The following is a 26162-nucleotide window of genomic DNA, read 5'->3' as shown; positions in this document are numbered from 1 at the left end:
GAACAGCCTCGCTCTGCCTCTTCCTAATGAATTACAGCGGTCTGCCCTGTGAACAGCCTCGCTCTGCCTCTTCCTAATGAATTACAGCGGTCTGCCCTGTGAACAGCCTCGCTCTGCCTCTTCCTAATGAATTACAGCGGTCTGCCGTGAACAGCCTCGCTCTGCCTCTTCCTAATGAATTACAGCAGTCTGCACTGTGAACAGACTCGCTCTGCCTCTTCCTAATGAATTACAGCAGTCTGCCCTGTGAACAGCCTCGCTCTGCCTCTTCCTAATGAATTACAGCGGTCTGCCCTGTGAACAGCCTCGCTCTGCCTCTTCCTAATGAATTACAGCGGTCTGCCGTGAACAGCCTCGCTCTGCCTCTTCCTAATGAATTACAGCAGTCTGCACTGTGAACAGACTCGCTCTGCCTCTTCCTAATGAATTACAGCAGTCTGCCCTGTGAACAGCCTCGCTCTGCCTCTTCCTAATGAATTACAGCAGTCTGCCCTGTGAACAGCCTCGCTCTGCCTCTTCCTAATGAATTACAGCAGTCTGCCCTGTGAACAGCCTCGCTCTGCCTCTTCCTAATGAATTACAGCAGTTTGCCTTGTGAACAGCCTCGCCCTGCCTGTTCCTAATGAATTACACACAAACAAGCTCACACACGATTACACACAGAGACACAGACAGACAGACAGACAGACAGACAGACAGACAGACAGACAGACAGACAGACAGACAGACAGACAGACAGACAGACAGACAGACAGACAGACAGACAGACAGACAGACAGACAGACAGACAGACAGACAGACAGAGGGTCCAGTCCGTTCTCATCTGGAGCCTCTCTCTGCCCACAGATGTTCTCTCTCATGGTGATCTAGGGGATTTGGGGGAGAGTTTTTAAGGGCTGGGCGGATGGCGCTCACCAAAGCCCCTGAGATTTCAGCGGTGGATTCTGAAAGGGTATTTTCCCCACCTGCTGAACTCTATAAAGATGCTGAGTTGGCAGCTGAGCTTGGTGTTTAGAAAGTGAGTGTGTGGATGAAGGGGAAAAGGGAGTGTGTGGATGAAGGGGAAGAGGGAGTGTGTGGATGAAGGGGAAGAGGGAGTGTGTGGATGAAGGGGAAGAGGGAGTGTGTGGATGAAGGGGAAGAGGGAGTGTGTGGATGAAGGGGAAGAGGGAGTGTGTGGATGAAGGGGGAGTGTGTGGATGAAGGGGAAGAGGGAGTGTGTGGATGAAGGGGGAGTGTGTGGATGAAGGGGAAGAGGGAGTGTGTGGATGAAGGGGGAGAGGGAGTGTGTGGATGAAGGGGAAGAGGGAGTGTGTGGATGAAGGGGAAGAGGATGAGTGAGAGGACCATCTGTGAGCCAAAACTGAAACATCTAAAACTTCCTGCTGATCTGCTGCTTTACACAGGGATACTCATGGCAACGCTGGCTCTGTCCCTTTACTATGTCAAGTGTCCTCATGGCAACGCTGGCTCTGTCCCTTTACGACGTCAAGTGTCCTCATGGCAATGCTGGCTCTGTCCCATTACGACGTCAAGTGTCCTCATGGCAACGCTGGCTCTGTCCAGTTGGTAGTAAAAGTTGGTAGTAATAGTTGGTAGTAATAGTAGTTAGTAATAGTTGGTAGTAATAGTAGTTTGTAAAATGTTGGTAGTAATAGTTGGTAGTAAAAGTAGTTAGAAATAGTTGGTAGTAATAGTAGTTAGTAATGGTTGGTAGTAATAGTTGTTAGTAATAGTTGGTAGTAATAGTTGTTAGTAATAGTTGGTTGTAATAGTTGGTAGTAATAATTTGTAGAAATAGTTGTTTGTAATAGTAGTTCGTAATAGTAGTTAGTAGTTGTAGGTAGTAATAGTTGGTAGTAATAATTTGTAGTAATAGTTGTTTGTAATAGTAGTTAGTAATAGTTGGTAGTAATAATTTGTAGTAATAGTTGTTTGTAATAGTAGTTCGTAATAGTAGTTAGTAGTTGTAGGTAGTAATAGTAAGTAGTAATAGTTGGTAGTAATAGTACTTCGTAATAATAGTTAATAGTAGTTGTTCATAATAGTAGTTAGTAATAGTCGGAGGTAATTGTTTGTAGTAATAGTAGACCGTTGGAAGTAATAGCAGTTGGTAATAGTAGTTAGTAATAGTAGTTAGTAATAGTAGTTAGTAATAGTAGGTAATAATAGTAGTCGGTAATAGTTGGTAGTAATAGTTGGTAGTAAGAGTAGTTAGTAATATTTGTTAGTAATGGTAGTTTGTAATAGTAGTTAGTAGTTGTAGGTAGTAATAGTTGGTAGTAATAGTTGGTAGTAATAATTTGTAGTAATAGTTGTTTGTAATAGTAGTTAGTAATAGTAGTTAGTAATAGTAGGTAGTAATAGTAGTTAGTAATAGTAGTCGGTAATTGTTAGTAGTAATAGTTGGTAGTAATAATTTGTAGTAATAGTTGTTTGTAATAGTAGTTAGTAATAGTAGGTAGTAATAGTAGTTAGTAATAGTAGGTAGTAATAGTAGGTAGTAATAGTAGTCGGTAATTGTTAGTAGTAATAGTTGTTAGTAATAGTAGTTAGTAATGGTAGTTTGTATTAGTAGTTAATAGTTGTAGGTAGTAATAGTTGGTAGTAATAATTTGTAGTAATAGTTGTTTGTAATAGTAGTTAGTAATAGTTGGTCAGAAGGACTCTAGCTGGTTATAATTAGAAAACATAAAGAAGTATGCAAAACAGACTGAACAGCAGAATAACAACACAGATAGTTACATCTGGAATTAAAGGATGTAAGACTCTGCCATGGTGATTATTTCCAAGTGAAGACTTTGTAAACATCGCCTGACAAAGTCAGGAGGACGAGACCAGAGAATACATGGTACTGTATTATCAAAAACAGACTTAACATGCACTGTAATATTGAATGTAGTCTGAACTGATGTCCCAATGTTTTGACTGAACTGGTCAAAACATTGGGACATCAGATTTAGGCCCATTTGTACAGGTCAAAAGTAGTGCACTATATAAGGAATAGGGTCTAAAGTAGTGCACTATATAAGGAATAGGGTCAAAAGTAGGGCACTATATAAGGAATAGGGTCTAAAGTAGTGCACTATATAAGGAATAGGGTCTAAAGTAGTGCACTTTATAAGGAATAGGGTCTAAAGTAGTGCACTATATAAGGAATAGGGTCTAAAGTAGTGCACTATATAAGGAATAGGGTCTAAAGTAGTGCACTATATAAGGAATAGGGTCTAAAGTAGTGCACTATATAGGGAATAGGGTCTAAAGTCGTGCACTATATAGGGAATAGGGTTTAAAGTAGTGCACTATATAGGTAATAGGGTCTAAAGTGGTGCACTATATAGGGAATAGGGTCTAAAGTAGTGCACTATATAGGGAATAGGGTCTAAAGCAGTGCACTATATAGGGAATAGGGTCTAAAGTAGTGCACAATATAGTGAATAGGGTCTAAAGTAGTGCACTATATAGGGAATAGGGTCTAAAGTAGCGCACTATATAGGGAATAGGGTCTAAAGTAGTGCACTATATAGGGAATAGGGTCTAAAGTAGTGCACTATATAGGGAATAGGGTGCCATTTGCATTGTGGACAATTTCTGAGACTATAGTTGCTTGTGAATCTCGCTGGGTGTCTCTCTTTAAGTCTCTTTAATGGTGAAATCAATTCAAAGCTTCACATTGAACTTGTGACTCTCTTCCACAGAATTATAAAACAAAAGATCACTTTTTGAGTCAAAATGCAAGCAGAGATCTACATCACATACATTTTTTTTAAACATGACTTAAAAACGTAAGCTTATGCAACATTAACCCATTAAAAACAGTTATGTAGCAATGCGATTTGTGCAACAGGCTTTAGGCCCGATACATTATCATTATTGAATTGCTCTGGCTATCAAATCAAATCAAATCAAATTTATTTATATAGCCCTTCGTATATCAGCTGAAATCTCAAAGTGCTGTACAGAAACCCAGCCTAAAACCCCAAACAGCAAGCAATGCATGTGAAAGAAGCACGGTGGCTAGGAAAAACTCCCTAGGAAAAACTCCCTAGAAAGGCCAAAAACCTAGGAAGAAACCTAGAGAGGAACCAGACTATGAGGGGTGGCCAGTCCTCTTCTGGCTGTGCAGGGTGGATATTATAACATAACATGGTCAAGATGTTAAATTGTTCATAAATGACCAGCATGGTCAAATAATAATAATCGTAGTAGTCGAGGGTGCAACAAGCACGTCCGGTGAACAGGTCAGGGTTCCATAGCCGCAGGCAGAACAGTTGAAACTGGAGCAGCAGCACGGCCAGGTGGACTGGGGACAGCAAGGAGTCATCATGCCAGGTAGTCCTGAGGCATGGTCCTAGGGCTCAAGTCCTCCGAGAGAAAGACAGAAAGAGAGAAAGAGAGAATTAGAGAGAGCATATTTAAATTCACACAGGACACCGGATAAGACAAGAGAAATACTCCAGATGTAACAGACTGACCCTAGCCCCCCGACACATAAACTACTGCAGCATAAATACTGGAGGCTGAGACAGGAGGGATCAGAAGACACTGTGGCCCCATCCGATGATACCCCCGGACAGGGCCAAACAGGCAGGATATAACCCCACCCACTTTGCCAAAGCACAGCCCCTACACCACTAGAGGGATGTCTCCAACCACCAACTTACCGTCCTAAGACAAAGCCGAGTATAGCCCACAAAGATCTCCGCCATGGCACAACCCAAGGGGGGGTGCCAACCCAGACAGGAAGACCACGTCAGTGACTCAACCCACTCAAGTGACGCACCCCTCCCATGGACGGCATGGAAGAACACCAGTAAGCCAGTGACTCAGCCCCTGTAATAGGGTTATAGGCAGAGAATCCCAGTGGAAAGAGGGGAACCGGCAAGGCAGAGACAGCAAGGGCGGTTCGTTGCTCCAGCCTTTCCGTTCACCTTCACACTCCTGGGCCAGACTATAGTTAATCATAGGACCTACTGAAGAGATAAGTCTTCAGTAAAGACTTAAAGGTTGAGACTGAGTCTGCATCTCTCACATTGGTAGGCAGACCATTCCATAAAAATGGAGCTCTATAGGAGAAAGCTATGCTTGAATTGCCCTGCCAATGTTATTCTTCTCAGATCATTTTGAAACTATATTTAAAAAATGTAGGTTTATGATCACACTGGTAATAGATCATTTGTTGTATTACTTGTGAGGTACAGCTAAGTGAGCATAATATTTTTTTACTGAACTGATGGCCTGAATCTGATGGTGAGTCTGAGGGGATGGAAGGAGCAGCGCCGAGGCTGTCTCTCACCCAACCCACCGTCCCTCCACCTTCATTCCCTCCACTGAGAAAAGGGGACACAGTCTTCCAGTTTATGGCGAAACTCAAGTTACACTATATTATTTCTGCCTCATTCACAAATGAATGTTGTTACTCCTATGACCAGAGAAAGTGATATTAAAAAAGACACAACCATCTAATAATAACAACACAAACTTGTCGGAACACTTCGCTATACGCATTCTCATTCATTGAAGCTAGTGGCTTACAAAGCTTATACAGGTGTTAAACAAAATGTTGACAGTGCTGAATGACAACTTAAACATGAACTTATACATAAAAACAGCAGCTCTTTGCTGTATTTGTTGAGTCTCTAGTCATGGTTTTAAAAGTTTTGAAATCTCAAGAGTATTATTAACTTTGCTGTGCGTTCAAGACTTATTTTTACGGTCTATGGTTCGAGGACACTGTGCAGACACCGTGATCTGAGCTATCTGACTGGCCAACGGTAGGCCTTTTAGATACACTTGATTTGCTCTCTGGGTCTGCCAGGGATGCGGCGTTCTACATTCAGACACATGAACTGGTTTAAAATGGGAACACGTTGCCTTCCCAGCGCCAGGGCTGCCTAATCAAGTGCACCTACCGTCAACAGCGCGAAACGAATACAAAAAATAGGAACGCAAAAGCCGTTGTTGTTGTTTTGTTTTACAGAAATAGGGATGCCTTGGAGATCGATCAGTTGATCACGATCGACCGGCTGGTGACCACTGGACTAGACCAATTATGGATGACTTTTCCCAATGCTTTCCCTCCCCCTTCCTACAACACACACACAACACATAATGAATTATGAAATGAAAACGAGACATGTTTAGTATCAATGCGACCTGGCTGCATGGTAAAACCATTTCTGCCGCCGGCTGCACGGTTTGATTTTAATCAAGTTGGAGGGGACCGCTTTCGCAGGGGTTCCTATTTTGGCTTACACGGTCTGCAGTCAATTTGCATTTCCCTCTGAACACATAGGACATTAATGAGTCAATCATTTCCACTGTTTACATGAGAAGACAGTTTGATTTGTTGCACACGGCTGTGGCTGTTGGTCTGCCCAGCCAAACCTGCTTTCCAGTGGAGAGAGAGGTACCTTCCAACACCTAATTATTGTGTCCTTTAGAGTTGTGATTGTAAAGACAGTTGTATGAGGGTAAAATCACACCTTGGGCCACAGTGTCTTACTGAAAGACATTGTCTGACATATAGGAGACATTGAATGCATAATGCGAGTTAGCTTTGTGAAGAAAGTGACAAAAGAAGGTTCTCAAGGGGCCAAGCTAATAAAACATGGATCATGGAGAAACCATGCATTTACACGCTCAAATGTTTTACAATACTGATGGCAAACAAGAAAAGGGCCAGGGGTACTGTAAAATATAAGTGTGCTGAATAACTCACCACTCTCCAACATGTATTCATTCTTGTCCTGAGATCCCACTCTGGAAACATAGGTCCCGAGCCAGGAGCATTTTGAAAACAGACAACTTTGACGGAATCTTTGAAAAAAAGAATACATACATGTTTAAGTTTTGGACACATGGGTGATATTTACTGAATGGAAAAATGAAGAGCAGACCACTGTATTATTCCCATGCTTGTGGTGGTTGAACTTCTGTGAGGCGCTAATGAGGGTATTCGTAATAGAAACATAATATTTGCATCCCAAATGGCACCACAGGGTACTGGTCAAAAGTAGTGCACTATATAGGGAATAGGGTCTAAAGTAGTGCACTATATAGGGAATAGGGTCTAAAGTAGTGCACTATATAGGGAATAGGGTGCCATGTGGGGCACACATTGTTTTGTTCTGTCATGGTATTCTCAAGTTCCTCTTTATCACAAGTATGATTGGTCCCAGTTACAAACAACGGCTCTTGATAACTCTATCAGACAACATTCTTCACCAGAGTATAATCTGGATTAACATGGTGCTCCACATCACACAACATGTCATGGACTTCCCATTGTGGCGGCGTGACATCGTCAAACAAACGACCTGATGGATATAATTTCTTACACCACCTTTAGAACACAGTGAATCTCTGCGGCCTACAAGGTTGTGAGGAACAACACATTATCTGTGGAATCCAATCAATCCCATTTGGCTAGTTGTCTGTCTGGAACTTATTGATGATCATGATTATATACACTATATTGCTATGCTTCTACCATACAATAAGACTACATTCCATATCATGAAAGAATACCTTCTCCCATAGAGATACAACTATCTCCATACCTTCCTACATTTAACTGGAATGTACTGGATCTCACATTGTTTCTGTGGTTCTAGTGTTTTCCACTGAGTTGACATAGAACTGTGGCTGTATCTGCAACCCAAGCAATACCATATCCCTGTGGGTCCTGAACAAAAGTAGGGCTCTACATAGGGAATAGGGTGCTATTTTGTACTCAGTCTGTATCTCCGGGCCATGGCTCGCTCTGTGTGTGACTGCTTCTGAAGGATGAGACTCATTGAGGTTTGAAATGGGAAGCAGACTAGCACAGAGTCTTCCAGGGGTGATTCCATCAGTGGGTAAGTGGGGTCCATCCAAATGTGATGTCTTTGTCTTTGCCTGACTCATCACACAACCCCGAGGGGGGAGGAGTCAATATCGTAATGGGCCAACATCGTGGCCGTCTTGGCACTTTGTTTTTTTTTTGGTGTGGGGAGATCAGTTTTAGTTTTGCAGATAGATTGTGGCTTCGATCAATGTAATTATCTGCATCATTTCCAATCCCCCATATATTTTGGGGTAAATATACAGCTGAAGTCGGAAGTTTACATACACTTCTGTTGGAGTCATTACCACTCCACAAATTTCTTGTTAACAAACTATAGTTTTGGCAAGTCGGTTAGGACATCTACTTTGTGCATGACACAGGTAATTTTTCCAACAATTGTATACTGTCACGTCCTGACCAGTAAAGGGTTATTTGTTATTGTAGTTTGGTAAGGGCGTGGCCGGGGGTGTTTGTTTTGTGTGTTTTGGGGTTTTTGGTGTATGTTCTATGTTTTCTATTTCTATGTGGGTTTTCTAGTTTTTCTATTTCTATGTTAGTTTTGGGAACGACCTCCAATTAGAAGCAGTGTCACGGTTGTTGTAAGGAGTGGACCAAAATGCAGCGGGACTATGTATACTCATCTTCTTTCTATTTGAAGAAAATCCCATAGAAAAAACACCCCTCTTAAATAGGACCTTCAATTAGAAGCAACTAGGAGCAGCTGCTTCCAATTGAAGGTCAACCCAACAAACACCACATAGAAATAGACATACTAGAACTAACATAGAAATAGACTAACAAGAACATAACCCAACAGTACTGAACAGCACTGTGGTTTCACACAGTTGTTCTCTGGGAGGATATAAACAGAAGTCATGTCTTGGAATGCTACTGTATCAAGTCATTAGAGATTCACACAATGGCTACATTTCTACCTGCAATGTTTTGGGTTCACCCTGGCTTTTAGTGGGAGGAGCTCCTGTTGATAATGAGGTCATTAGGGAAACTAGGCCTCTGGGAATGTACTGAATGTCCACAGAAGGTGGATAAATGAAGATGTCTTACTCAGGCCGTTTACCATTGACAGAAATTGTCACAGTTCCGGTCTGCTTAATAGGTGGCTCTCCCATAGGCACCAATACAATAGCAGCTGGGTCTGATCTGCTTAGTTCATTGACTGTATATGAACCAGAAAAAAGGAGGGAGTGGGATGTCTTTCTTCCTCTTCCATCTCTGGTATGTCCTCTATTTTAACAAACAGGAAACATTAAATAGATAACTTCCTGTCTGTCTGTTGGTCTCTATGGTGCTGATGGGTTCCTCTCTTTGACTTTTTGTATTAAAAACAGACCTGGATGAGCCCACATCCAGTCTGGACCCATTGTGACAACAGTTCAACACATCCAGTCTGGCCCCATTGTGACGACAGTCCAACACATCCAGTCTGGCCCCATTGGTACGGCAGTCCAACACATCCAGTCTGGCCCCATTGTGACGACAGTCCAACACATCCAGTCTGGCCCCATTGTGACGACAGTCCAACACATCCAGTCTGGCCCCATTGTGACGACAGTCCAACACATCCAGTCTGGCCCCATTGGTACGGCAGTCCAACACATCCAGTCTGGCCCCATTGTGACGACAGTCCAACACATCCAGTCTGGCCCCATTGGGACGACAGTCCAACACATCCAGTCTGGCCCCATTGGGACGACAGTCCAACACACCCAGTCTGGCCCCATTGGTACGGCAGTCCAACACATCCAGTCTGGCCCCATTGGTACGGCAGTCCAACACATCCAGTCTGGCCCCATTGGGACGACAGTCCAACACACCCAGTCTGGCCCCATTGGGACAAAGTTGCCACTGGCTAACTCATTCAGGATGATGTGAATGGAATAGGTGGTAAACTGAATAGGTGTAAAGGGATGACATGATATATGACACTTTGACACCCCAGACCGTGTTTGACTGGCGTTATTGGTTCCAGGCGAACTCACAGACAAACAGCACAAATGCACAACGTTGGCTGGGATCTATTCAAGGGCACGCTGTAGCGCTGTGTACTGCATTATCGACAATGCGCCTTATAATGGAAATTTCCCAAATGTTTGTGGAGATTTCATTCATGTTATATGATGTGGATGTCAGCTTAAGTGTAAATTACCTTTAAAAGTCGACAATACGCCTTTGATTGAATTCCGGCCATTGCGTTTCATAAATGGGTTTTGGTTTCCTGACCACGTGTTCTGACAGTTAAACTATGCGCCTTAGTTATAACCTTAAAGTGACTCACACCCAGTGGGCACAAACTGGTTGAACCAATGTTTGTTTTAACGTACTTTGTCTATGTATTGTGACGTGGAATCTACGTGGAAAATACATTGGATTTGCAAAAAGTATCAACATAAACTGTTATTTTGAGGGTGAAATTTCAACCACAGGATTATGCCATCATGGTAACCAAATTTCAACATAGGCAAACCTTGTATAAAATATGTTGAATTCATTCCTTTAAAACAATATCAGATCTTCAATGTTATATCCACAATCAGAAAAAAACTATAGGCTGGGCAGCACCTCCTCCTGGAGAATTGATCTATCTACATCTACCGTTTGGTCACCATCCAAGCTTTTAACCAGCCCTGCATAGCTATGATATTTGTCACTGACTATTACCAATGTGCTGTCGTGAGAACAATTGTGGTTTGATAAAAATATATATATATATATATATTCATTGTTGAAGTCCTTCCAAAGCATAGGTTTAACAGAGCAAATGAAATGTGACCAAACGTTATCCTTCATATCTCATCAAGGATGCTTTTAATGCCAATAGCATTTGCAAAGTCATCAAAAGCTATTGTTTCAATTCAACCCAGAATTCAACTAAATAATAGACAATACAATAGGCCTAGGGTTTCAAGTTCTGGTTGATTTCAAATGTACTAATATTTAATGATATTGAATTGTCTTTGGTTGTCAACGCAACCAAATATCAACATTTGAGGGAGATTTATCTCCTGCTTGGATATTTCCATCAGAGCCACTGATTTTAATACCAGTTTGTCAACAAAAATAATAATTGATATATTGGATTCAAGTTTCCATCTCAACCAAAAATCTAAGTTAAAGAACAGGACTAAATCAAATGAAACTTTATTTAAAAAGAGCATTTAAAGTTTGATTTGATTTAGTCCTAATCTTTAATTTAGATTTTTTATTAAGATTAGGGTTGCAAAATTCGGTGAACTTTCAATAAATTCCCTGGTTTTCCTGAAATCCCAGTTGGAGGATTACCAGAATCCGGAGGGAATAAGCAGGCAATTTGGATTCTCTAGCTGTGTCATGTCCTGACCAGCAGAGGGAGGTATTGTATTAGTTTTGGTCAGGACGTGGCAGGTTTTTTGTGTGTTAAGTGTTGTGTTGGTGATTAGGACTCCCAATTGAAGGCAGGTGTGTTGAGTTGCCTTTGATTGGGAGTCCTATATAGGAGTGTGTGTTTTTCTTTGGGGTTGTGGGTAGTTGTTCTTGCATTGCGTTTTGTGTGCCTGTAAGACTGTTCCTGTCGTCATGAGTATTGTTTATTGTTTTTGCCTGTGGATGCCTTACTCTTTTGAATTAAAATATGAGTATCCACATTCCCGCTGCGCCTTGGTCCATTCATGAAGACAACTGTTACAGAACTACCCACCACAAAAGGACCAAGCAGCGGAAGAGGAGGGAGCCACAGGAGAACAGCATGGATGGATGGACGTGGGCGGAGTTAAGGATGAGCGTTTCCAGGGCTATGGAAGAGTTAAGTAAACTCGAGAGGCAGCCCCAACTATTTTTTTTGGGGGGGGCACAAGGGCAGTTTTGCGGGGCAGGAATGGAGCCCCAGGCCAGCTCCCCGCACTAGCCCTGAGGTGCGTGTCTCCAGGCTGGCACATCCAGTACCAGCCCTACGCATCAGGCGTCTAGTGTGTCAGCCCAGCCTCGCCAGTCAGGAGCTGCCAGAGCTTCCCGCCAGTCAGGAGTCGCCAGAGCTTCCCGCCAGTCAGGAGTCGCCAGAGCTTCCCGCCAGTCAGGAGTCGCCAGAGCTGCCCGCCAGTCAAGAGTCGCCAGAGATGCCCGCCAGTCAAGAGTCGCCAGAGCTGCCCGCCAGTCAAGAGTCGCCAGAGCTGCCCGCCAGTCAAGAGTAGCCAGAGCTGCCCGCCAGTCAAGTGTCGCCAGAGCTGCCCGCCAGTCAAGAGTCGCCAGAGCTGCCCGCCAGTCAAGAGTCGCCAGAGCTGCCCGCCAGTCAAGAGTCGCCAGAGCTGCCCGCCAGTCAAGAGTCGCCAGAGCCGCCCGCCAGTCAAGTGTCGCCAGAGCTGCCCGCCAGTCAAGAGTCGCCAGAGCTGCCCGCCAGTCAAGAGTCGCCAGAGCTGCCCGCCAGTCAAGAGTCGCCAGAGCTGCCCGCCAGTCAAGAGTTGCCAGAGCCGCCCGCCAGTCAAGAGTCGCCAGAGCCGCCCGCCAGTCAAGAGTCGCCAGAGCCGCCCGCCAGTCAAGAGTCGCCAGAGCCGCCCGCCAGTCAGGAGTCGCCAGAGCCGCCCGCCAGTCAAGAGTCGCCAGAGATGCCCGCCAGTCAAGAGTCGCCAGAGCTGCCCGCCAGTCAAGAGTCGCCAGAGCTGCCCGCCAGTCAAGAGTAGCCAGAGCTGCCCGCCAGTCAAGTGTCGCCAGAGCTGCCCGCCAGTCAAGAGTCGCCAGAGCTGCCCGCCAGTCAAGAGTCGCCAGAGCTGCCCGCCAGTCAAGAGTCGCCAGAGCCGCCCGCCAGTCAAGAGTCGCCAGAGCCGCCCGCCAGTCAAGTGTCGCCAGAGCCGCCCGCCAGTCAAGAGTCGCCAGAGCTGCCCGCCAGTCAAGAGTCGCCAGAGCTGCCCGCCAGTCAAGAGTCGCCAGAGCCGCCCGCCAGTCAAGAGTCGCCAGAGCCGCCCGCCAGTCAAGAGTCGCCAGAGCCGCCCGCCAGTCAAGAGTCGCCAGAGCCGCCCGCCAGTCAAGAGTCGCCAGAGCCGCCCGCCAGTCATGAGTCACCAGAGCCGCCCGCCAGTCATGAGTCGCCAGAGCCGCCCGCTAGTCAGGAGCCGCCAGAGCCGCCCGCTAGTCAGGAGCCGCCAGAGCCGCCCGCTAGTCCGGAGCCGCCAGAGCCGCCCGCTAGTCCGGAGCCGCCAGAGCCGCCCGCTAGTCCGGAGCCGCCAGAGCCGCCCGCTAGTCAGGAGCTGCCAGAGCCGCCCGACTGCCCGGAGCTGCCAGAGCGGCCCGACTGCCTGGAGCTGCCAGAGCGGCCCGACTGCCCGGAGCTGCCAGAGCGGCCCGACTGCCCGGAGCTGCCAGAGCGGCCCGACTGCCCGGGTCTGCGAGAGTGGCCCGACTGCCCGGATCTGCCAGGGTGCCCACCTGCCCGGATCTGCCAGTGTGCCCCCGCCTGTCCTCCGGCCCAGCCCGAGTGGCCCGCCTGTCCTCCGGCCCAGCCCGAGTGGCCCGCCTGTCCTCCGGCCCAGCCCGAGTGGCCCGCCTGTCCTCTGGCCCAGCCCGAGTGGCCTGCCTGTCCTCCGGCCCAGCCCGAGTGGTCCGTCTGCCAGGGTCAGCCCGAGTGGCCCGTCTGCCCGGCGCAGCTATCGGCGCCACCGAAGTGGGTGATGCCGAAGGTGGAGCGAGGTCCACGTCCTGCACCTGAGCCACCTCCAGGAGAGGTGGGTTGGGGAGGGAGGGTGTAGCACAGTGCCGTCGTTGATGGCAGCCACCCTCCCTTCCCTCCCTTCCCTCCCTTATTGTTTAGGGGATATTTTTTGTTGTTTGGGGGTTTGTTTTTTCTTTTAGGTGCATTCCGGGGTCTGCACCTTGAGGGGGGGTACTGTCACGTCCTGACCAGCAGAGAGAGGTATTGTATTAGTTTTGGTCAGGACGTGGCAGGTTTTTTGTGTGTTAAGTGTTGTGTTGGTGATTAGGACTCCCAATTGAAGGCAGGTGTGTTGAGTTGCCTTTGATTGGGAGTCCTATATAGGAGTGTGTGTTTTTCTTTGGGGTTGTGGGTAGTTGTTCTTGCATTGCGTTTTGTGTGCCTGTAAGACTGTTCCTGTCATCGTGAGTATTGTTTATTGTTTTTGCCTGTGGATGCCTTACTCTTTTGAATTAAAATATGAGTATCCACATTCCCGCTGGACCTTGGTCCATTCATGAAGACAACTGTTACAATCTGGGATTTCTGGAAGCAAATTTATTGAAAGTTCCCGGAATGTTGCAATGCTAGTTGAGATGGAGAAGTGAATACAACATATAAATTATTCATTTGTAGACAAAGCCAGACTAAGTCAGTGGCACAGATGGAACTATCCCAGCAGAAGATACATCTCCTTCAAATGTTGGTTTTTGGTTGCGTTGTCAACCAAACACAATTCAATATTACTTTGTAATCCAGTAAATAGCCTATACAAACTAATGTAACATTCAACCTTAAAATGAGTAACACATCCATGGCCACATATTGAGGTTACTGTAACTACACATTTCTTCTGATGTAATCATATAAAGTTCAAGATAGCATGCATAGGTCACCGCAGGTCTGTTGAGATCTTCGCAATTGCTGTAATAATCTGTCAGAATCAAGAACGGCATTGATCAATTGCACAATGTAATTTTAATGTAATCTCATCTGCAATCCACGTCATTTTGGTTCTGCTATAAAATGTATTTCTTGAGTGGGTTAATATAGGTTGTATCTCATTGATCAACGTCTCAACCAAATATTAATCAATTATCTATGTTGAAATGAGGTTGTGTGCCCTGTGGGCAGTCATCACGAATACCTGTAAATATTTGAAAATTGCATTTTACATTAACGTTAATACAATGTTAATCTCCTGTTCAGAGTTTTCTGCCGTCTCCAGTGATCTTGTTGTTGCTAGCTACAGTACGTTGCTAGCGAATGACAGAACCCTTCAGGGAGTGAATAAACAGTATCAAACTTAGACAGATGCACCTTCAGCATCACAATGGATGAGAAGGTATTCCCAGTGGGGAGAAAGAAGGCAAGGTTTTGTTTGGGAGTGTAAACGTGGTTCACATGACGGAAGCAGAAGAGAAATCTCTTTCTCTAGGGTTGTGGATTGGGATTTTAAACGAGCGAGAGGATGTTTTTGTTTAGTAAATGACCCAGTGTGTTGTTTTCTTACTGTCGTTACATGCTCCTTTGGGATCAGTGGCCCTCCACCTCCAACCACACCTTGTCATTGGTCTCTCTCTCCACTCCAGAATGCTTCTAGTTTGTTTTTTATTTGGGGGGTTCATAGCACAGGATTCATCATTTGAACCATATGTTTGGATTTCTGCATGGGTTCCACTGGCTATCATCCCCCTTAGTCTTTCTATCTTCGTTCCTATCTTCCTCTCACCCTGTCTTCCTTTGCCTCCAGCTGTTCTTTTCTACTTTCCTCTCTTTATTTTGTTTCTCTCGTTCTTTCCTCTGTCGGTCATGCTGTAGTTTTAGACTTTACTCCCTAAACCTCTACCAGGTTTACCTCACTGTGTGTGTGTGTTTTGTCCATCCGCCCTGCTCAGCACATCTGGGCTGCAGCTGAACACTCTACTCCGGGCAATGTCTGCTGTTCAGGTTTCAACATGGTGCGTGTGTGGGTCCACATATATATGAGTTTGTGTATCTAGTATCTACACCGTGTGAGAGTATCTACACTGTGTGATTGTGACTGTGTGTGTGTGTGTTTGTCTGCATACGTCCTTGCCCTATTGACACAGCCACCCTTCTCCCTTCATAAACCCAGCATACCCAGCCACCCTTCAAACCCAGCCACCCAGCATACCCACCCACCTTTCCCCTTTCATAAACCCAGCATAACCAGCCACCCTTCCCCTTTCATAAACCCAGCATACCCAGCCACCCTTCCCCCTTCATAAACCCAGCATACCCAGCCACCCATCCCCCTTCATAAACCCAGCATAACCAGCCACCCTTCCCCTTTCATAAACCCAGCATACCCAGCCACCCTTCCCCCTTCATAAACCCAGCATACCCAGCCACCCTTCCCCCTTCATAAACCCAGCATACTCCCCTGGATTCTACAGAGCAAATCTTTTATCAGGTAACCAAACACAGGCAAGACTACTGAGCCCAACAATGCAGACGTCTCTTTATCTTTAGCCCAGTTGTTCAGTAGATGGGCCTGCAGACACAGAGGAGGGGTTGTCCCACTGCCACCATTGGACTGCTTTGTGAGCTGGATCTATTGGCAGACTTTGAGGCATAATAGGGTTCTGAGCCAGATGAATGTCTCTGTCGATGGATGGTCCGAAAAAAAACATGGTTGCGCCTTTTATCAATGTCGTTTATTGATGGTTTATTTGGGTAGGTACTTATGATACTTATACAAGGCCATTGAGATTCTGAGTAAACCCAGCAGGCAAAATCTGATGACTTAATTTCCTTGTCTTTTTTTATTGAGAATATGTCTGCTATATGAGTTATAAACATCAGGAAATGTTATGAAGGCAAGCTTTAGGAAAAGCCAGACAGACTGGTTTAAAGTCTATGTATAGGCCATGCCCAACTGAGCGAGTATGAGCTCTATTCCTCTAGGGAGAGAAGAAAGTTCTTTGTGCATAGTGTTTACGGGCCAGTATAAATTGGTCACGTTTCACATGATCTGTAGCACCGTATAACTAGTAGTGATTCCAAAATGTCATCTAAGCTGTTATTCCTCAATCCAGCATTTTGCGCACCAGTGGAAAAGCAAACTGTGAAAGGATGGACATCGTCAAATATACAGTGCATTCGGAAAGTATTCAGACCCCTTGACTTTTTCCACATTTTGTTACGTTACAGCCATATTCTAAAATGGATAAAATTATTTTTTTCCTCATCAATCTACACACAATACCTTATAATGACAAAGGGAAAACAGATTTTTTTTTTCAATAGCATACATATTATTTTTTTTGAATAACTAATTTACATAAGTATTCAGCCCCTTTGCTATGATACTTGAAATTCAGCTCAGGTGCATTTTGTTTCCATTGATCATCCTCGATGTTTCTACAACTTTAATGGAGTCCACCTGTGGTAAATTCAATTCATTGGACATGATTTGGTAAGGCACACACCTGTCTACATAAGGTCCCACAGTTGACAGTGCCTGTCAGAGCAAAAACCAAGCCATGAGGTCAAACAAATTGTCCGTAGAGCTCCAAGATAGGAGTGTGTCGAGGCACAGATCTGGAGAAGGGTACCAAAAAAATTCTGCAGCATTGAAAGTCCCCAAGAACACAGTGGCCTCCACCATTCTTAAATGGAATAAGTTTGGAACCACCAAGACTCTGCCTAGAGCTGGCCGCCCGGCCAAACTAAGCAATCAGGGGAGAAGTGCCTTGGTCAGGGAGGTGACCAAGAACCCGATGGTCACTCTGAAAAAGGTCCAGAGTTCCTCCGTGGAGATGGGAGAACCTTCCAGAAGGACAACCATCTCTGTAGCACTTCACTAATCAGGCCTTTATGGTTGTGGCCAGATGGAAGCCACTCCTCAATAAAAGGCACATGACAGCCTGCTTCGATTTTGCCAAAAGGCACCTAAAGACTCTCAGACCATGAGAAACAAGATTCTCTGGTCTGATGAAACCATGATTGAACTCTTTGGCCTGAAGATCAAGCATCACATCTGGAGGAAACTGAGCACCATCCCTACGGTGAAGATTGGTGGTGGCAGCATCATGCTGTGGAATGTTTTTCAGTGGCAGGGACTGGGAGACTTGTCAGGATCGAGGGAATGATGAACAGAGCCAAGTACAGAGAGATTCTTGATGAAAACCTGCTCCAGAGTGCTCAGGACCTCAGACTGGGAAGAAGGTTCACCTTCCAACAGGACAACAACCCTAAGCACACAGCCAAGACAATGCAGGAGTGGCTTCCAGACAAGTCTCTGAATGTCCTTGAGTGGCCCAGCCAGAGCCCGGAATTGAACCCGATCGAACATCTCTGGAGAGACCTGAAAATAGCTGTTCAGTGATGCTCCCCATCCATCCTGACAGAGCTTGAAAGGTTCTGCAGAGAAGAATGGGAGAAACTCCCCAAACACAGGTGTGCCAAGCTTGTAACGTCAAACCCAAGAAGACTCGAGGCTGTAATCGCTGCCAAATGTGCTTCAAGAAAGTATTGAGTAAAGGGTCTGAATAATATGTAAATGTGATATTTCCATTGTTTTATTTCATACATTTGCACAAATTATGGGGTATTGTGTATAGATTGATGAGAAACATCGATTACATTTTTTTTAGAATAAGGCTTTGTCGTGTCTTTGGCTATGCCGGATTAAGTGATATGACATGCTATTCTATAAAATGCTTTCTCTGTAATTAATATTACCTGATTAAGCTAAGTGTCACGTCCTGACCAGTATAAGGTTAATTGGTATTGTAGTTTGGTCAGGACGTGGCAGAGGGTATTCATTTTATGTGGTTCGGGGTGGTGTGTTTTGTTGAAGGGGCATTTGGTTTAAGTATTCCGGGGTTTTTGGGCACTGTTTGGTTTTCAGGTATTCTATGATTTTGTCTAGTATGTCTGTTTCTATGTTTGGTTAATTGGGGTTGGGACTCTCAGTTGAAGGCAGGTGTTGTCTATCTGCCTTTGATTGAGAGTCCCATATATGAGGGTGTGTTTGTTATTTGTGGGTGATTATTCTGTGTTTAGCCTTGTGCCTTACCAGACTGTTTTTTGGCGATCGTTCGTTCTTTGTTATTTTGGTGTTCATTTTGTATTTATTAAAAAGCAAGATGAGCATACACATACCTGCTGCGTTTTGGTCCTCCATTTCCAACGACAAGCGTGACACTAAGCATGTAAATGTAATTAACTAGAAAGTCGGGGCACCACAAAAGAGTGTTTATAGAGCTGTTATCTTCCGAATAAACTCTTAAAGACCTAGTAATATTTTACATCAATAGCAGTCAATATTAATCATCACCTTATTTCAGTCTCATCTGAAAGTTGTAAATTCTTGGTTATCTTCACGAAACCTGGCTAACAAGTTGAATCAGCAATACAAACTTTGGTTTAATTATTTATTTACTAAATACCTAAATAATCACACAGAATTACATATACACAGAATGCAAATTATGTCATACATAAAACGTCCCTGGTGGATGGAGCCGACATGACGGCTGGTTACACAAAGGAAAGGGGGTTGGGTTTGAGTGAAAGAGCAGGAGAGACTGAGGAACAAAGGGAGAAGCTATGCTATTGTAAATATCTTATGCATTCTAAATTACCGCCCATTTGGAAAAGGAAAATGCAATAAATATTTACTCTGAGCTGCACTTCGGTAGGTTGGTCGTAGATGCTGGCCGTGTTGCCCAACAGAGATCTTCCTGTCCTCGGAAGAATGTCTCTGGTGGTAAATTGTATACGTTGTAGTGTCGTCGTTGTGTGTTAAACTGGATCCGTCGCCCGTCCTTTCCTAGCCCACGTTTACAGTGGCCGCTGCTAACTCAACGGCTAGGAGGTATCACTTCTGTAGTGAATAAGAGTTCAAAGTTCATACCATTCGCAACCAAAGCTCACGCTGAGGTTGGCTTCGTTCTGTAGTTGACATGTTAGTCCTTTTAATGTGGAACCGTCGTCCTCACGTCCTCTGAACAGCTTATTATCTGAATCCTTCTGACATTGGACCGTCGCCCTAATGTACCCGGAACAGCTTATTATCTGAGTCCTTTTAACGTGAGGCTGCAGGCCTCGTGTACTCAGAACAGCTTATTTTCTGAATCCTTCTGACATCGGACCGTCGCCCTAATGTACCCGGAAAAGAAAGTTATATTTTCGTAAAGGGCTTATATAGTGGAGGTAGAGAAGGGTGTATTTCATAGTTTACAACCCATGTCTGTTCACATGGGCAGGGCCACTGAGTTGAGCATAGTTCACTCATGAAAACCCAATTCTCTCATTTGGAAGCTAAAATTACATTTAATCTTTTCACAAATAGCTTCATATTTAAACATTTAAATTGCACAACAATTCCATGTGAATCTGATAACCATAATGTGTAGACTTTCCAGGATACAGTTTATGTCGTCCTGTCATCAGTCCTAATGTCTCAGATGACAACCGAACTGACATATTCATTAAGTACCAATGCATATTTTCAACTGGTTGGATTACCGAAATATGGTTCCTTTCCCCACAACTTTTGATGTTCCCCGAATATCTATGTTTGACAAAGGCTTTTCAAGAGTCCTTCAGTAGAGTCAAGAGAGGAAAGGGAGAAAGGTATTTATGGGGGGGTCATAAACATTACCCACAGGCCAACGTCATGACAGCTGTAATGTAACAAACTGTGGAAAGTCATGCACTGTTGATGGCCAAACATCTACACACACACACACACATTTACGCACGCACATGAACACACACAAACATGCACGCAGCCACATCATGGACACCAGCGCCTTGGTCCCGGATAAACTAAACACCTTCTTTGCCCGCTTCGAGTAAAACACAGTCCTGCCGAATCGGTCCACCCCGCTCATGAGGACTGTGAGCTCTCGTTCTCTGTGGCCGAACTGAGTAAAACATTTAAGCTTGTAAACCCTTGCAAGGTTGCCGGCCCAGATGGCATCCTAAGCCGCGTCCTCAGAGACCAGCAGACCAGCTGGCTGGACATATTCAATCTCTCCCTATCCCAGTTTGTTGTCCCCACTTGCTTCAAGTTTTGTTCCTGTACCCAAGAAAGGTAGGCAACAACATCTCCGCTACGCTGACCCTCAACATGGCTGCATGCTCTGCCTCCTCCTGCACTCCCTGTTCACCCATGACTGCGTGGCCACGCACGTCTACAACTCAATCATCAAGTTGGCAGACGACTCAACAGTGCTAGCCCTGATTACTAACAATGGCGAGACAGCCTACAGGCAGGAGGTGAGGGCCCTGGCGGAGTGGTGCCAGGGAAATAACCTCTCCCTGAATGTCATAAGAGGGGGAAAAGCTTCAAGTTCCTGACAACCTGAAATGGTCCATCCACACAGACAGTGTGGTGAAGAAGGTGCAACAGCGCCTCTTCAACCTCAGGAGGCTGAAGAAATTTGACTGCACCGCCAGCAACCGCAGTGCTCTCCAGATGGTGGTGTAGTCAGCCCAATGCAATACCAGGGGCACACTGCCTGCCTTTCAGGACATCTACAGCACCTGGTGTCACAGGAAGGCCAAGAAGATCAACAAGGACCTCAGCCACCTGAGTCCCGGCCTATGCAACCCACTAGTATCTACAAAGCGGAGACAGTACAAGTACATCAAAGCTGGGACCGGGAGACTAAAAAACAGCTTCTATCTTCAGTAGCCAGCCTCCGCCCAGTACTCTGCTCTGAACTTTAGTCACTGTTACTAGCCGGCAACCACCCGGTTACTCTAACTACCCTTCACCTTAGAGGCTGCTGCCCTATGTACATAGTCATTGAACACTGATCGTTTTAATAATGTTTACATACTGTTTACCCACTTCATGTGTATATACTGTATTCTAATAAAGAATCATCCTATTTAACTACTGCTGTAGACACCTTTTCTATTCATATACTGTCCATAATTTGTGCGTATTGTTTTGTATTGTCAGGTATTACTGTAATGTTGGAGCTAGGAACATAATAATTTCACTACACCTGTGATAACATCTGCAAAATATGTGTACACGACCAATATATATTTTTGTTATTTGATACACACGTGCACCCACCCACCCACACACACCCACCCACACACACACACACACACACACACACACACACACACACACACACACACACACACACCACACACACACACACACACACACACACACACACACACACACACACACACACACACACACACACCACTTCACCAGCCTCCTGGACATCATCCAGAGGGTAGGACACACACACAGTGATCCCTTACGTTCTGTCAAATGATTAATGGGGCTGAAATACAGTGACTTGGTATATTAGAGGGTTTCTAGCTAAATACACTTCAATTGTGATGAATGACAAATACTACATAATACTGTTGAAGAATCTCAACTTCACTAAATATTGATTTTCACCTCTTATCAAGAAAAGTATCTGATTGGAACATGTGCCCTGTTCCCTGTATGGTTCTCTATTGGAGACATACAACAATGCTAGGGAGGCGTGCTGATCTAGGATTAGATTGGTCTTTTTACTCATAATGAATAATATTACATGGACCGGTGGGACTTGATCCTAGATGGAAACTCATACTCTGAGATGCCTTATGAATACAGGCCCAGGAGCTTTTCCTGACCTAGGCAACCTAGTCATAAGCAGGGAAAACACCTAACCACGATAACAGCACGACAGCATGTATGGATTACTGGTTACATTTGTCTTCATTTTTTACCCCTGTTTTAAGATTTGTTTTACAGTAAGTCCAACATTATGCAATCTTTGACATTTGAAATGGCTGTCTGAGGAGTAATACACCAACCATTGGAATTTTCAATTGTAATTATTTTTGATATAGTGTAGATGCTACTGCTTTGTCGTGTGGGTCGTGTAATGGGAGGGAGTATGTGTCTGAACAGAAAAATAAACACAACACGCAACAATTTCAAACATTTTTCAGAGTTACAGTTCATAAGGAAATCAGTCAATTTAAATACATTCATTAGGCCCTAATCTATGGATTCCACACGACTGGGAAGACAGACATGCATCTGTTGGTCACAGATACCTTAGAAAAAAAGGTACGGGCACGTATTTGGTGTGAACACCATTTGCCTCGTCATGGTTTGTCACTGCATTCAAATTGCCATCAATAAAATGTAATTGTGTTCATTGTCCGTAGCTTATGTTTGCCCACAACATAACCCTTCCGCCACCATGGGGAACTCTGTTCAATACGTTGACTTCAGCAAACCGCTCACACACATGACACCATACACATGGTTTGCCATCTGCCCGGTACAGTTGAAACCGCGATTCATCCGTGAAGAGCGCACTTCTCCAGCATGGCAGTGGCCATCAAAGGTGAGAATTTTCCTACTGAAGTCAGTTACGACGCCAAACTGCAGTCAGGTCAAGACCCTGGTGAGGACGACGAGCACGGATAAAACACAGTGTGTGATAACATAGTGCACGTAAAAATAACTTTTGCAGTTAAATTCCCATTTACCAAATAATGGTTTTATGTAAATATTTGCGCATAAAGGCGTTTCCACCGCCATATCTCACACAAAAAGATGTTTTCCACCTCCATATCTCGCACAAAAAATATGTTTCCACCGCCATATCTCGAACAAAAAGGCGTTTCCACCTCCATATCTCTCACATAAAGGCGTTTCCACCTCCATATCTCGCACATAAAGGCATTTCCACCGCCATATCTCGCACATAAAGGCGTTTCCACTGCCATATCGTGCACATAAATGTAAGGACCAACACTGGAGTAGAGAAGCAGGTACGGGGAGTCAAACATTTAATCGGAACAGACATGGAACAAGACAGGAACAGCGTCAGCACACGGGTATACAAGGACATATGACAATCAATGCTGAAGCAGGGAACAGAGCGTAGGAACAGACATATATAGGAGAGGTAATGACAGGTGATTGAGTCCAGGTGAGTCAAATAATCGCTGATGCGCGTGATGGGGGAAGGCAGGTGTGCGTAATGATGGTGGCAGGAGTGAGTAATGCTGGGGAGCTTGGCGCCCTCGAGCGCCATGGGGGAAGAGCGGGAGCAGGCGTGACACATAAAGGTGATTTCCACTGCCATATCATGCACAAATAGCTGTTTTCCACCACCATACCGACACAAAAAGATCCCACCTTTGGAAAGTTTACCGACAAATTAGCTGTTTACAACATTTTCTATCCAACATGTACTTTACTCACATAAAAAGGTTGGATGGAAACCTGGTTAGAGACTGGACCTCCTATCCGGCCTAACACTGGTGCATAAATCTAAATAACCAGGGGTCAGACACTTACTGAATCTGCTGTCAGGCTGCTGATCAATCCACTAGGACCATGTACTACACAGACAGGACCCTACCGGACCCCCTATCAATCCACTAGGACCATGTACTACACAGACCCTACTGGACCACCTATCAATCCACTAGGACCATGTACTACACAGACCCTACCGGGCCACCTATCAATCCACTAGGACCATGTACTACACAGACCCTACCAGACCACCTATCAATCCACTAGGACCATGTACTACACAGACCCTACTGGACCACCTATCAATCCACTAGGACCATGTACTACACAGACCCTACCGGACCACATATCAATCCACTAGGACCATGTACTACACAGACAGGACCCTACCGGACCACCTATCAACCCACTAGGACCATGTACTAGACAGATAAGACCCTACCAAACAATAGACCACCATCGGGTTTCTGTACAAATCAGGTTTTTAGATTGACAGTAATCCAGAGTAATTTACAGGAGCAATAAGGGTTAAGTGTCTTGCTCAAGGGCACATCGAACTGTTTTTTTCACCTTGTCTGCTTGGGGATTCAAACCAGAAACCTTTCGGTCACTGGCCCCGCACTCTGACCGCTAGGCTACACTATCTCTTGTCCTGGCAACACAGGAAAACACAGCACAGCGGCCCTGTTGAATCATGGGAACGGAAAAACACAAGAAACAACAGAATTTGAGGAGAAAAAAAGGGATGAATAAAACAATAACAGAAAGAAAAAATGTTTGGGGTCAGATAAATCACTAATGTTTCTGACCACACTGCCTTAGCTGACCATAGCTGACCAGACTGCCATAGCTGACCATAGCTGGCCACACTGCCTTAGCTGACCATAGCTGGCCATAGCTGGCCACATGCCTTAGCTGACCATAGCTGACTATAGCTGACCATAGCTGACCACACTGCCTTAGCTGACCATAGCTGACCATAACTGACCATAACTGACCATAATTGACCATAGCTAACTATAGCTGACCATAGCTAACCATAGCTGACCACACTGCCTTAGCTGACCATAACTGACCATAACTGACCATAGCTGACCATACTGCCTTAGCTGACCATAGCTGACCATAACTGACGATAACTGACCATAGCTGACCACACTGCCTTAGCTGACCATAGCTGACCATAACTGACGATAACTGACCATAGCTGACCACACTGCCTTAGCTGACCATAACTGACCATAACTGACCATAACTGACCATAGCTGACCACACTGCCTTAGCTGACCATAACTGACCATAACTGACCATAGCTGACCACACTGCCTTAGCTGACCATAGCTGACCATAACTGACCATAGCTGACCACACTGCCTTAGCTGACCATAGCTGACCATAGCTAAACATAGCTGACCATAGCTGACCATAGCTGACCACACTGCCTTAGCTGACCATAGCTGACCATAGCTAAACATAGCTGACCATAGCTGATTGCAACCTGTTTGTATTTACAGGGAATCAGAACCGCTTTATGAGTGAGACGTGAACAGAGCACAAGGGTTACCATTAGAGCAGACGTTAGGATCAGGGGTCATGTGACCGAGGCCCCAGACAACTCTGTCATCATGGATCGAGGCAGCAGCATTCATTCTCTTTATTGGTGTGTGTGTGTTTGTGTTGAAAGGCAAGATAGTCTCTCTCTCTCTGTGTGTGTGTGTGTGTGTGTGTGTGTGTGTGTGTGTGTGTGTGTGTGTGTGTGTGTGTGTGTGTGTGTGTGTGTGTGTGTGTGTGTGTGTGTGAGTGTGTTTGTGTGTGTGTGTTTGTGTGTGTGTGTGTGAGTGTGTTTGTGTGTGTGTGTATGTGTGAGTGTGTTTGTATGTGTGTGTGAGTGTGTTTGTGTGCGCATGTGCGCACGCGTGTATGTTCACGTGTGTGTGATAGGTGAAAGAGAGTGTATCTGTGTGTGAGCCTTTTCTCTTCGAGGTACGTGCGCCCGCGATGATTTATTTAGGGGCGGAATGTTGGCCATAAAAGATGAGTGAGGTGAGAGCGTCCTTAGCCTCATAGCCAGAAAGCTCTGGGCCAGTGCTTTGAACAGACTCCCTTCACTAAATCATACAGTCAAATAGCAGACCATCAAGACACAGTACAGAGCAGACCTATGGTCATAATATCCATGAGCACGGACACAATCACACACACACACACACACACACACACACACACACACACACACACACACACACACACACACACACACACACACACACACACACAAACACTCACACACACACACACACACACACACACACACACACACACACACACACACACACACACACACACACACACACACACACACACACATCAAAACCCAG

At 45.1% G+C, this 26162-nt stretch overlaps 1 long non-coding RNA gene across 1 annotated transcript in view; it reads right to left on the bottom strand.

Annotated features, from left to right (window-relative positions):
• Positions 1-3626: 3626 nt before the first annotated feature.
• LOC145860409 (uncharacterized) overlaps positions 3627-26162 on the bottom strand; it is a 77566-nt gene continuing 55030 nt past the window's right edge. Inside the window, exon 2 of the long non-coding RNA XR_014380452.1 lies at positions 3627-6819. This is a non-coding gene — a long non-coding RNA (uncharacterized LOC145860409). The remainder of the gene's footprint in view (positions 6820-26162) is intronic.

The sequence above is a fragment of the Salmo salar genome, chromosome 14 (assembly GCF_965601325.2).
Source record: "Salmo salar chromosome 14, fSalSal1, whole genome shotgun sequence".
Lineage (NCBI taxonomy): Eukaryota > Metazoa > Chordata > Actinopteri > Salmoniformes > Salmonidae > Salmo > Salmo salar.
Note: the sequence above shows the minus strand (reverse complement) of the source record. Positions and strands in the feature narration are given on the sequence as shown.